Consider the following 14,912-nt stretch of genomic DNA (forward strand, 5'->3'; position numbering starts at 1 on the left):
GGTGCCGCTATGGGTCGGAAATGACTGGACGGCATAAGATAAGACAATACAATAAAATCAGACAGTGTCCCTGTCCCACATGGGGCTCACAATTTAAGGGGGAGAGAGAACAGGTATTTAATCTCCATTTTACAGAAGAGGAAACTGACAGATTGATAGAGGTCAAGTGACTTGTCCAAACTCACACAACTGGCAGGTGTTAGAGCTGGGATTAGAACCCAGGTCTCCTGACTTCTAGTCCTGTACTTTTTCCACTGGGCCATGCTGCTTCTCTCCATGGATGAAAGTGTACAACTATGCAAGAGATTCTCTTTAAAAGGCACTTATATTCATGGAGGTGGTCTCACTGTTGGCAGCATCATTCTTAAACCGAAGGTAAGTTCTACTACACATAGATGCTCGTGTGTACCGTGTCTTCCAAACTGAAGTGGAGGGATAAAGACATTTTTAAGATGTTTCAAACCCCAAAACCTGATGTAAAGGAAAAAGAATTCACAATCTGAATTCTCCTGGTTATCTATATTGATTAACTGGTCCACTTTTCACTCCTCACACATACATTTGCCCTCCTCCTAAGACTACTTACTACTCCTAAGATTACTGAAACTACTAAGTAATTCAACTGGCATCTTGAAAGTTATTTACACTTAATGAATTAAAGTGTTTACATTATGCATTCAACAAATTAAAAACTTAGTATTTTATCCTTAAATGTTATGACTTGGAAGCATGTATTAAGTAAATCCATGGGGCCTTTTTAGGGAGGACAATTTTCTAAATGTAATTCACTAAATCCAAACAAGCAGTTTCTTCACTTTCTGTGGGGGACAATAAAAGAGAATGAAGAAATGAGATAATGAAATAAGATAATGTCACATATTGTAGCTAGTAATTTGGTGTGTGCTATCTTATTAGATAAAACAGAAGGAGAGATCCCTGGTAATAGGATCGGTCCAAGCTATATTGCTAAATTAGTCATGTGGACAACAGTTTTGAGCAAAATAAAAGACTTTAAAAAACAAAATGAAAGATTTTCTTCCTTTCTAAATCAACTAACTCAGGACTACTTTGTCTTTCTGGCTGAAAACTTTTGGGAAATTTCATGGGTACTGGCATTGTACATGTGGAACATTCAGGTGGAAGATGATCGGTTTTCAGGGGAGACTTAAAAGGCTGCTATGGAATAGAAACATTTGCATGTTTAAGGAATAATGCCAGGAAAGACTATCCCATCCTACACTAAATTTATTTTAGTTTAAAATCAAATAATCATTTACTGAGCATTTACTGTGTGCAGAGAATTTACTAAGAGCTTGGGAGGGTACAGGTCAACAGAGTTGGTAGACATGTTCCCTGCCCAAAAGGAACTTACAGTCCAGATGGGGAGACAGACATTAATACAGACAAATTAAGGATATGTACATAAATGCTGTGGGGATGAGGGTAGGGTGAATGCCTGGCCCATAGTAAGTAGGAATTATCTATATTGGTTGCTGAATAGTACTTCCTATGTGCTTAGTACAGTACTCTGTACACAGTAAGTGCTCAATAAATACGATTGAATTGAATGAATGGGTGAATAAGCACTTAACAAATACCATCATCATCAAATGCCCAAAGGTCACAGATCTAAGTGCACAGAGAGTGCAGAAGGGAGACAGAGTCAGAGAAAGAGGTCTGAATCAGGAAAGATCTGATCAAACAATTCATATATCTGGCCACATGTAAAATATATGAAAACTTGGTACTGTAACAGTTTTAATATTTGCTCAGCACTAAAAGTTACAGGATCAGGAGAATGAAAATGCATGACAGATGATATTTAGATTCAGGTTGTATTTTTATTGGTTGCCTAGCTGGACTTCTCATTCAAAAATTTCCATGAGACAATAACTTACTGAAATGATTAATGTGTGGCGCCAATAGTTTTTTTTTCAAAATGAAGCTTTTTTTTTTTTTTAGCTTACTGAACCTTTCTATTCTTTGTAAACTCTGGGTTAGAAGTACTGGTTTTTATTGGGAAAAAACAGTCACCACTCAATATGGTGCTGTTATTCTTTGAACTTTTCAGGCTAGGAAAAAAGCAAATAAAATACAATCAAACAGCTGATATATCAATTTATTTTAAAAAGGAATTGAAATTTTTCTTTTGAGTGTGATGGCTTTAGAAGTATTCATTTCTACTTCTCTATAGCACATGGCTCTAGTCTTAGGATCTACCTTTCAGGTTGACCTTTGAGCATGGTAATAATAGTGATATTTGTTGAACGTTTACTGTGTGCCAAACACTGCACTAAACACTGGGGTAAATACGAGATAATTAGGTTGCATTCAGCCCCGTCCCTGCTGGACCTCAAAGTCTAAGTGGGAGGGAAAGCAGGTACCTCATCTGTAAAATGGGGATTAAGACTGCGAGTGCCATGTGGAACATGGACTGTGTCTGAGAAACAGCATGGCATAGTGGATGGAGCACATGCCTGGGAGTCAGAAAGTCATGGGTTCTAATCCTGGCTCCATTACTTGTCTGCGGTGTGACCTTCGGTAAATCACTTCACTTCTCTGTGCCTCTGTTACCTCACTTGTAAAATCGAGATTAAGACTGTGAGCCCCACGTGAGACAACCTGATTACCTTGTATCTACCCCAGCACTTAGAACAGTGCTTGGCACATAGTAAGTGCTTAATAAATACCATTATTATTATTATTAACTTCTCTGTGCCTCAGTTACTTCATCTGTAAAGTGGGAATTGAGACTGTGAGCCCCAAGTGGGACAGGGACTGTGTACAACTCGATTGTCTTGAATTAACCCCAGCGCTTAGTACAGTACCTGGCACATAGTAAGAATTTAACAAATACCATTAACAAACACACATCCCCTCCAACCTCCCCCTCCCAAAGAAAAACAAACCAACAACAAAAAACCCAAAATAAACAAACAGGTGCCAAATCTCCATTTTACCAACAAGGAAACTGAGGCCCAGAGAAATTAAGTGATTGCCAAGGGTCACCCAGTAGGAAAATGATGGAGCCAGGATTAGAATGCAGGTTTTTTTTTTTACTCCCAGCTCTATGCTCTTTCCACTAGGCCACGCTGCTAGTGCAATGGTAGATATCTTTATCATCTTTATCACCTGCAAATTGCAGACATTATTTTACTGTTCAAAATAAGCATAACCAATGAGTTGCATTCAGTTCAGCATTAGTACAGGACAGAGGTGCAAAAGAATATTAATCTAATACATTCCAAAATTCAAATACTTGTGATTAATAAGCATTATTATCTATAAATAAGGCTCTAATGGTACTTTGGCAGTGTTGTAAACACAAAAATCAGTAGCAATTATTGTCATTATTGTTCTGCAAGCACTTCCATGAATATCAAATTGATATTGCTGTCCAGCTACTTGGCAAATACCAGGCTCGTAAAGAAGCAGATGTCAGCCAATCAAGTTGGACTGCTATTAACTGACCTTTGCTGAAGACATAGCAGCAACTAAACTACTGAATACTTTAAAAAATGGCCCTTCTTTTAAATGTAGCCTGATCTAATAGAGAGTTTTGGAGAATAGGAGTCAGAAGGCCTGGGTTCAAATCCCAGCTCTGCCACTGGCTTGCTGTGTAAGCTTGGGCGAGTCACAGACTCTTTAAATCTCAATTTCCTCAACTGCAAAATCTATGTGGGGGGAGGGGGTGAAATCATACTAGCTTCTTCCTACTTTGCATGGATTGTTGAAAGGATAGAATGGGATAAGTAAAGCAAAAGCCCTTTGGTTAAAAAAAAAATTGCGATTATTCAAGATGTTAATATTTTGTAGTGGGGAGCAGATCATGGCTCAAGATAGATTTTGGTCTATGGCAAATAAAAAATGGAAAAATGAATGCTCCAATCCCAGGAGTGTTGGAGCAAACAACACTTTCTTGATTTGTTCCTTATTCTTGACTCCCTTAATTCACTGTGTTGTGCCCAAGTTTTTCTGACTTAAAGTACAAGTTTGTGACTGGCTACAGAGTGAATTTGAGATCCTGCAAGATCCTCCCCACTTCTTACTGAGGTGCTTGGACTTCTACAACATCTTAAGCCCTTATAATATGACATCCCAACCACAGCACAGACGGAGGAGAATTTGACCTGATGTAACAATGACAACAACAACAATATTTGCTAAGTACATACTATATGCCAAGCCTTGGGGTAGGTAGAAGATAATCAGGTTGGACACAGTCCCAGTCTTTCATAGAGCTCAATCTAAAGGGGAGGGAGAACAGGTATTGAATACCCATTTTACATATGAGGAAATTGAGTTACAGAAAATTTAAGTGACTTGCCCAGGGTCACAGAACAGGCAGTAGTGGAAACAGAATTAGAATCCTGGCCCCCTGACTCCCATGTTCTTTCCTCTAGCCAATGCTTCTTTTCATTAAAAAGAAATAGGTTTATCATTTGGTACAAGCCCATGATAGAAAATGAAATCAGGGCCATGATAATTACATTCAATTTTTGGAAAATCCAAGATTATTTTGTCATAAAATGATGTGCTCCAAGAGGAACTAGTTATATTTTGTTTGAGAAGTCGGAGAGTGCTTCTCTCTGCATCTATCCATGTGAAAATCTTCTAATATCCCATATTTTTCTATACTTCTAAATAGATGAAAAATGAGGTGAAGGAATTAAGAAATTGATTAGCTGAGATGAGCCTTAACACATGTTATTGACTCAATAGATTGCTACTGCTTCAAAAGCTATTAGGGTCTCGTGTCAATGTGTATTTAGGTACTGCTTAGTATGTAGATGGTTGACATGATAGAACAGAGTTGTTATGGTCAATGATATTGGTTCGGATGTCCACATTTCTCCCTATGTCAACTTATATGGACATACAGCTAAACCTGGAGATCAGAATGCACTGGCCCTGCAACAGCTTTTCAAGGGTGAGATTCATTCTTGAGCTTTTCCACAAAGGTGCATCTCACACTCTAATCGGCTGCAAAATTCCTTTCGGAAACAATTAGGCCGTTTCGGGTATCCAGTGAATATGTCAGTGAGGTTAGAACCTGATCTCATCTAAAGCCATCATAGCAGACCTTGGCAAAACTAGTTACTGCCCTTGTGCATATTTATCGGCTATCAGAATCTGGCTGGGGGGTGGGGGTTCTGGTGTGCTCGAAGAAAATCGTTTCATCTTCAGGAAGAGGCAAGAGAAGAGAATTGTGATCCGGAATTGTGATACCTGAGCCCTTATATAACCCAAGAAATCTTGCATTTTTGACATCCTAAGAATGATTTAATTTTGTTAAATGAGATGTTTGTCTCTCCAGTTAGCTTCAGAACAGTAAAAAGTTCAAGATTAACATGAAATACTTATTCACTCTTCTACCGAAATCTTAATTTTCTACAAAATGTAAACAATTTAAAATGAAAATATCACTACTCAGTGTTATATTTGAAAGATGTATGGCCTTTTTGTTGAAATATGAATAAAATATGATTTGAACACATATCTCACACCTCTTTCATTCATTCGAACATATTTATTGAGTGCTTACTCTGTGCAGAGCACTGTACTAAGCGCTTGGAAAGTACAATTTGGCAACAGATAGGGACAATTCCTTCCCCAGCAACGGGCTCACAGTCTAGGAAGGGGAGAAAGACAATAAAACAAAACAAGTAGACAGGCATCTCTGCATCGGCGATGTCAGGAATATAAATTTTTTGGGAAAAGCAACATGAATAAAGCTTTTATACAAGAAATCTGGTGCTTCGTTCCCCGAATAATTTTACAGTACAGAAAAGTCCCCAATATTTTTTGGACAGCTTTTAATGGCAGCAATTGATTTATTCACCTAAAAAAGTAAATGTCATACTTATTTAGGTTTTATTTATTGTTTGTGGAGCTTCTTCACTGGAACTCCTACTTCACCTTTCTACTCTCCTACTACAACCCAGCCTGCACACTTTGCTCCTCTAATGCTAACCTTCTCAGTATGCCTCGATCTCATCTATCTTGTCGGCGATGCCTTGCCCACATCCTGCCTCTGTCCTGGAACTCCCTCCCTCCTCAAATCCACAGACAGTTACTCTGCCCGCCCCCCCCCCCCCCTTCAGAGCCTTACTGGCACATCTCCTCCAAGAGACCATCCCTGACTAAGCCCCCTTTCCTCATTTCCCCCTCCCATCTGTGTCACCCTGACTTGCTCCCTGTGTTCATCCCCTCTTCCAGCCCCACAGCACTTATGTACATCTCTGTAATTTATTTACATTAGTTTCTGTCTCCCCAGCTCCAGACTGTAAGCTTGTTGTGGGAAGGGAATGTGTCTATTGTTGAATTTTACCCTCCCAGGAACTTAGTACAGTGTTCTGCGTACAGTAAATGCTCAGTAAATTCAAATGAATGAAGGGCCACATAAAATGGATACTCATTCCCATATAAGAATTGTGTTCAATTTGTGCATTTTTGGCTCTCCTACATCACTATGTCATCCTGGTAAAGAATAAATGCACATCCTTAGAGAACACTTCTGCTTTCTTGAGCAAGTAGTCAAAGGGAAAGGAAATTTCCAGAAGAGAGTTAACTCACCTAAAGTGGATCAAAGGTACCACTTTTCCTCTTTTAAATTGGGTTCATGTAGATGGAATCCTTGATTTGAATGTGACGTCTTCTGTAGTAAGCTTGGAGGCAGCAGATCTGGAATGCAAACAATTACTTCCTAATTGTAAACTCATGATCACTTCAAGTTTATAGAATCAGTTAATGTAAACATGCTCTTGTTTATATCCAGTTATCTTCAACTGATTTAACACCTGTCTGTATTCTGAGAAACAGGACATTATATTATAGAGTGTAAATCAATAAAACGAAAATGTATTCATTGACAGCATTTATATTTTTACCTATTACAGTGGTGTGCTGTTTCTTTGAATGCAATACACTTTTATGCCCCATTAAAGCATGCTTGACATAGCTTCCAACTACTTGCAAACGCTGAGATGTTGAAAAACATAACATTTACAAAAGATACATATGGTGCATATTTAGAAGACTCAGAATAAGGAATCACTTAAATACTGCTGTACCTTCTCCATCTTAGGAGAAAAGTCATCCATTTCCATATGTGGGTAGGCTTAAACTCTCCTTACATAATGATCTCTGTTTTGTTTTTCTTCACGGATGTTAATATTGATCAGGATTTGAATCCCTTCTTTTCAGCAATTTGAACAGCAAGTGTCATGATTAAGAGTTACACATTTAAATTCAAAACATCAGAACATTGCCAAAGGTGACCAGTTGTGTGGTGAGCCAGAAGGAGTGTCCTCACTGCAGAAATCTATCTTGGGTTGATTTAGAAAAAAAGCATTGTCCTTCATATTGCATTCATCTTCAGGTAGTTATTGTGGGGTTTGTGATCTGGATGGTACATTAAGTTGCGTTGAGCAGAGTACAGGGATGAATACATATCAGGTTAAAAAAAAAAAAACCTCACCCAAAACTGTACCGCTTTCCTAGAATGAAGTGTGGTACAGCATATGAAATGCACCTCCTACCCTCCAGCTCTCTCTCACACACACACATTTTAATTAATGTTATGGGTCATGCTTTAAACTGAGAAAGCTGTGAAATTCAAGGTTAAGGACACTCTCTTCCCCACTTACACTCCACTATATGGAAAAAAAAAGGAGACACATCTATGTAAATTAAGGATTTAATAATCTCAGTGTCAATTTCTTATCTTTTGTCAATTTGACAGATTCTTAAACTAGAAGATTACTGAAGTTCTTCTATATTCCCAGGAGTTTGGAGGCTGGGATTCTGGTGCTGTAGTTTTTTGCGATGGCACTTTGCCGATTTCAGCAAGTCCAACACATACATAAGCTAGTCGTGGGCAGTGGACTTGCCTCCAACCCTTGTTTTATTGCACTTTCCCAAGTACTTAGTACAGTGCTCTGCACAGCGTAAGTGCTCAATAAATATGATTGATTGAGTGATGGATACACAAGAACTTTAGGACAGTGGTCCAAAAGCTGCCAAATGCAAAGACCTTTCTTTTGTAGTAGTCAACCTACAGTCAACCAAGAGCCCTCCAGCATGGCACCAGGTTGCTGAGAGAGAATTTTTTCTGTATACCCATGGAACTAAGTGTGGCAAGGGGCTAGATGATGCTTCGAGGAAAATGATGAAGCAGAGGCTTTTGCCCTGTGATTCAAAGAAAACAGAGATCAACAAAAATATTTGTTCCCATTTTCCACCACTTTGTGTTTTCCAAGTTGGAAATCTATTTTACACTATGATTTGTAGAAAAACTAAGACAGATTTTGGTTTGATGCTGAGTTGGAAAATGGTCAGGGTTTAAGCTGCTATGGTCGATTGGGCAGCGATTTTTAATTTGAAGAGTATTAATTGGATAGATTCTCACAGTTCCTTTGTAGCCCTAAGATCTATCATGTCAGTCTGTCAGCTGTGCATGTGAACTAAATCCACATGCACACTAGGAAACAGATTCTAATCTCAGATATAGGCACTCTCCCTCATTTTCTCTCTTTCTGCCTCTCAACAAATATCTATTTCTATTTCAGATCTATTAAAACTCTTTTATCTTAACAAGAAGGACTGACTACTCAAGAGTTCAAATCCCTAGGCAACTCCACACGGGTAGCAGTGCATTTTCCCAGAGCGATCGGGTGTGAAGTAGGCATTTGAGATAAAAATGCTATAGAGCTGACAGCCTCAAAACTCATGTGAAATCTGGGTTAGGGCATACATTTCTAAGTATGCTGGTGGTGACATTTCATAACCTCAATATGCTGGATCATTCAAATTTCTTTCGGGGCCAACTCACCAGGAGCAAGCTTACCAAATTCTAGAACTATCACCTGTCAAACTTTATTTTTCTAAGGTGCACAGCTGCAGGAAAGTAGCTCAGAGTACCACGTATTTCTAATGGGAGAGCATGCCTTTCCATGTCTTCAAAAAAATTGCCAAAAGAGAGATTCTGAGTTGACATATCCTAAACCAAATTTCAACAAGGAAGACGTTGGTAATTTAATAAATCACCTTCCTTAAAGATCCTCAATTGCAGGGTACCAACAACATGTTCCAAAATATCAATATACACTATCCTGCATCCTCCGTTAAGTTACTGAGGCACTCATTATCCTCTTTACACTTTTTTTACCTTGATAAAAACATATGTTTACTCAAATCTGTATACAAATCATTATGAAGATGCAGAAGTTCAGATAAAATTTGACTAATGACACCATGATTCTCTATCCCTGAGCAAAAGGAATTCCACTCTCTGGTTTTGCTGCAACTGTATCTCCAGTGAAAGAGATCTGGAGTGATTGAAACAGACATGTGAGGGTCAGTTTTTTTTTAATTTTCTATTTAGTAATATTCTGAAGGTGAATCTTTAAGTAAAATGGAGGAGAAAAGAGGTAACAGAGTTGAATAAGATCCCCCCTGGGAAAATAATAATAATTATGGTATTTGTTAAGCGCTTACTATGTGCCAAGTGTTATTCTGTCGGAGGAATTATCTCCATTTTATAGATGAGGAAACCAAGACCAGAGTCTCGCAACAGCAGCAGTATAATTAGGATGAGAATTCACTTCTATCTGATATCTGAACTCATATTTTGTCCACTAGGCCTTGCTGTCTCCCCAAGAGGTGGATTTATACCATTACTGTGTCATCTTTTTTAGATCCTTTGTCCTTAAAATCAAATCATCATATGTACTTGTACCCATCTCCAGGACTTATGTATAGGCAGGTGTTTATTCATTATACATTCATTTGTGTATTCAGCTATTTCACCCCAACAAATTCGTACTACTACCAATTATCTTGTCCTTCCTTGTGCTTCCACTATTTGTAAATCATCTATGACCACTAGACTGTAAGCCCTTTGTGAGCAGAGGCCTAATTTTTTACTTCTGGTGTGGCTTCCCATGCACTTAGTACAGCACTCTGGAAACAGCAAATGTTCCATAAATACCATTTGATTACCCTAAAAAAGTAATTTGATCAGTCAAGATTCCCTATATATATACACACACAAAAACATATACATATACATATATATATATGTAAAAAAAACCTAAACAATGTGTATATTGTTGCCCCATTGCCCCTTTATATAGTGGCATCTCACCCCCTCCTACCTTACTTCTCTAGTTTCCTACTACAACCCAGCCCGCACACCTCACTCCTCTAATTATCACCTATTCACTTTACCTCAATCTTTGGTCTTGTCTATTTCACTGCCTAGCCTTTGGCCATGTGCTGCTTCTGGCCTGGAACTCCCTCCCTCTTCATTTCAGACAGAGGATCATTCGGTCTATCTTCAAAGCCTTATTCAAATCATAGGTTCTCCTATGATTTGCTTGTATCCACCCCAGTGCTTAATTCAGTGCCTGGCACACAGTAAGCACTTAACAAATACCACAGTTAATATTATTATCATTAGCAGTAGAGTACTGTACATGCAGTAAGCACTAAATAAATACAATTAACTGAATGATTAATTATATACTTGGGCACACTAAGATTGTGACATTGCACGACTGGTCAAGAGAGCATTAATCAGGGAAGGCTTCCTGTAGAAGATGGTTTTTAAAGGTAGATTTAGAAGGAGGCGAGGGACATAGTTTGAAGTTGAATGGGGAGGAAGTTTCAGGTATGGAAAGAGAAAGTGTCATGGCTTGATGAAGGTGCTGGGAAGGAAGAGGGAGGGATTTACATGCTCTAGAAACCTTCTCATGCAGTTCCTACAATCCAACAATTCCTACCCGCTTCCAATTCCCATCTATTCATAGTTATCTAGAAGTTACAGGATGAAACAGGGATGGATGGAGGAAAGGAGGAGGTGGAGGAGAATTGAGGCTGTTTCTGGTCCAATTTCATACCTCAGAAAACTGGATGGCTTTAGTCTTCAGGAACTTTTCAAGTTATTCCAAATTCCAGTTTGTCGCCTCAGACCTTGAGGAGAAAGAACACTCTTTTAATATTCTTCCTTGATTTTTTTTTTCCTAGGGTCAGTCAGCATCAGAGAGAGTATGCTTTACAAAACCAATTTGCACTTACATAGTACTTATACAGCACTTGCACAGTACTTTACATAGCAACTCAAAGTGCTTTAGGAATGCTGTCAGTCTTCAGTATATCTTTGTGAGGTGGTCATAGTATTATTATTCTGTGTTTACAGATGAAGAAACTGAGGCCTATAGAGGTTTTAGGATTTACATAAGTAGATGTAAATGTAGATGTAGATGTAAAAGATGTAATAGGAGGAGCAGGGACTGAAAAAAGCCATCCAATTTTTAATCCGCGTTCTCTTAACACCACACAGACATCAAAGATAAGATAGGCTTTTTTGATTCCTGCTCTGTTGTAATTATTTCATTAGCTCATCATTTATGCTAATACCAAAAACAGTTTTACTAAATAAACATTAATGATATCCTCAACTGTGCCTTATTAGTATCAATAATTAGAATCAAGAGAGCATCCAATCCACAGCAGCAAATTAACCTTTTTCTTCATTTAATGTGTCTTGTTTTAAGGTAAATTCACATGCCCATCATCATTCATCAGTGCAAGCTGAAATAAAAAAAATGTTCTCTGCATCAAAAGTCCTCTGGAAAACAGAGCAAAGTAGTTCAAGGATGCATCATTTCTAAAGATCAGGTGCTTGGGTAACTCATTGCTGTGCATGATAGGTACCGATTTCTTTGGTAAAAACATAGAGGGAGGCTTGCTTTCTGTTTGCTTGGGAAATAAATACTGTCTGAGTAAATCCAGTAGTTTTTTTTCCTTAGGGTCAGGGTTACATAATTTGACTATTATGTAACAGTAACGAGCCAGAACAGTTTAGGAAGCTGCATTGTGCTGTGCCTGGATTACAGAACACTTGGACAGCATAGCGTTGTCCTTTTTTTTTTTTTGAGATTTCAAATAATTGACCTTCTTAGCCGACTCCCAAGGAGCCCAGGAGCAAGGATCTCAGGACTGAGGAAGGATTTCTAGCCATTCTGTGTTGTTGAGATTCCTCAAATGGGAAATTGAAGGCTGTTGAGGAATCTTGATCTCTGGAAAATATTTAAAAGCAAGGGAGAGACTCATCTCTCCTGGATGGTGTTCCGTCAGCTCTACTTGAAGGTAAAGGTTGTACTGACTGATCAGTATCAATAGCATGATTTGTGCACCTAGTGGTTGCTGAATTAGGCTTTTGGGGAGCATTCAAAGAAGTACACGATCTCTGACACTAAAACATTCACAGTCTAGGTGAGGAGGCTGAAGATGTGAATTGATTGATATACCATAGTAATTGATTCTATTTATTGATATTAATAAGACACAGTTGAGGATATCATTAAGTTAAGAACTTATTAGGTGCTGGGACTGTAGATAGAAGGTAATCATTGTAGACACAATTCCTAGTCCTCCTTAGACTCACAATCTAAGTTCAAGGGATAACAAACATTGAATCCTCATTTTATAGATGAGGAAACTGAGACAAGGAGAAGTTGAGTGATTTGCCCAAGGTCACACAGCAGACAAGTGGCACAGGCAGGAATAATACCTAGGCCCTAGGACTCCTGGGGCCATTCTCTTTTCGCTAGACCACAGTGCTTCTAAAGTTTGTCCAGGCTTATGATTTATTATCCAATGGTTAATTGAAATGCGCTATTTCAAGTTCTTGTTTTGGGCACTGGTCTATAGAACAGCTCCCGCACAATGATTGAATGAATCAATCAATTAATAACATTTATTGAGCACTGTGGACAGAGCATTATACTCTGCACTTGGAAGAGTAAGATAGAGGTAAAAGACACAATCCCTGCCTTCAAGGAGTTTGCATTCTATCATAGATGACTTTAGAAAATGATTTGAAGTTACGAGGAAAAAAGAGAATTGGAGGGTAGATAAGTGAAGAAATAACTGTTTAAATAGTTGGCTCCATTATCAAACCAATGTGTACATAAGTGTGATAGCTGAGAGTACATTAGTGCTGAGACATTAATTGGGAAGATATGACCTGGGAAAAAGAAAATTGCTTCTTGGAAGGGGCAGAAATAGAAGGGCTTTGAAGGCGGAGAGAGCTGCAATCTAACACATTTGAAGAAGGAAGGTATTCCAGGAGTGAAGATAGGCATGAGCACAGGCCTGGAATTGTGAGACGTGAGAGCGAGGGATGGAGAGCCGGCGAGGTTGGGCTTGGCAGGAGTACGGAGTGCAGACTAAGATGTAGTGAGTGAAGGGGACAAATAAATAAGAAGAAAGCTTGTGGACATCCTTAAAGCCAATTGTCTGGAGTTTTTATCTCATGCAAAGGGAAGTTGTACCAATTCTGGAAGAGTACCGTGGGAACAAAGCAATATCTTCTGATGCAAGTCTTCAGGGTATCTGTTTAACTTAAAATACATTTCCCTCCCAATATTTTTAGGAGCTAAACTAGTGTTGAAATATGAATAGTTGTCATTGAGAGTGATTGGGAAGCCTTTAAGCTTTTTGCCTGATCAAAAGACAAAGTGACAATTTCTACAGTGACAGCTGGCTCTCTCTTCCTTGTGCGCTGTGTGTGTACTTGGGAAACAGCATGGCCTAGTGGATAGAGCATGGCCCTAGGAGTCAAAAGTTCGTTCATTCAGTCATCCAATCGTATTTATTGAGTGCTTACACAAAAGACAGACACAAAATTATTTAAAGTTAGGAGGAAAAAGAGAATTGGAGGGTAGATAAGTGTGCAGATTACCGTAATAAGCCCTTGGAAAGTATACTTCAGCAACAAATAGAGACAGATAGGTCATGGGTTCTAATCCCAGCTCCACCACTTGTTTGCTATGTGGTCTTGGGCAAGGCACTTCATTTCTCGGTTCCTCAGTTACCTCATCTGTAAAATAGGAATTAAGATTGTGAGCCCTAAGTGGGAAAGGGACTACATTCAAACCAATTTACAACCAATCCAATCCACCCAAGCACTTAGTTCAGTGTCTGGCACATAGTAAGCACTTAACAAATATTATAATAATAATTATTATTACTTGGATCTGCACTCTTTGGGTATTTGGTATTTGCCCTACACTTAACCCCTCAACACTCATATATATATATATACATCTATACATTATTTATTTATATTACTATCTGTTTTCCCCTCTAGACTATAAGCTTGTTGTGGGCAGGGAGCATGTTTACCAACTCGGTTTATTGTACTCTCCTAAGCTCTTAGGACAGTGCTTTGCACAGAGTGAGCACTTAAAAAATACCATTGATTGATTGATATTAGTAGATTTTCTTCTTTGTGTCTGCTTCCCCCAATCTTACATCATTCATTCATTCATTGATTCAATAGTATTTATTGAGTGCTTACTATGTGCAGAGCACTGCACTAAGCGCTTGGAATGTACAATTTGGCAACAGAGACAATCCCTGCCCTGCAACGGGCTCACAATCTAAATGGGGGAGACAGCAAAGCAAAACAGAACAAAAGAAAAATAAGACATCATCAAGATAACAGAATCAAGGGGATGTACACCTCATTAACAAAATAAATAGAGTAATAAATAATATATACAAATAACCACAGTGCTGAAGGGAGGGGAAGAGGAGGAGCGGGGGGGATGGGGAGCAGAAGGAAAGAGGGGGGTCAGTCTGGGAAGGCCTCTTGGAGGAGGTGAGCTCTCAATAGCGCTTTGAAGAAGGGAAGAGAGTTTGGCGGACATGAGGGGGGGGGCATTCCAGGACAGCGGTAGGATGTGGGCCAGGGGTCGATGGCGGGAGAGGCGTGAACTGGGGTCAGTGAGGAGGTGAGTGGCAGAGGAGCAGAGTGTATGGGGTGGGCAATAGAAAGATAGAGGGGAGGTGAGATAGGAGGGGGCAAGGTGATGGAGAGCTTTGAAACCAAAAGTGAGAAG

Source organism: Ornithorhynchus anatinus, chromosome 2, assembly GCF_004115215.2.
Source record: "Ornithorhynchus anatinus isolate Pmale09 chromosome 2, mOrnAna1.pri.v4, whole genome shotgun sequence".
NCBI lineage: Eukaryota > Metazoa > Chordata > Mammalia > Monotremata > Ornithorhynchidae > Ornithorhynchus > Ornithorhynchus anatinus.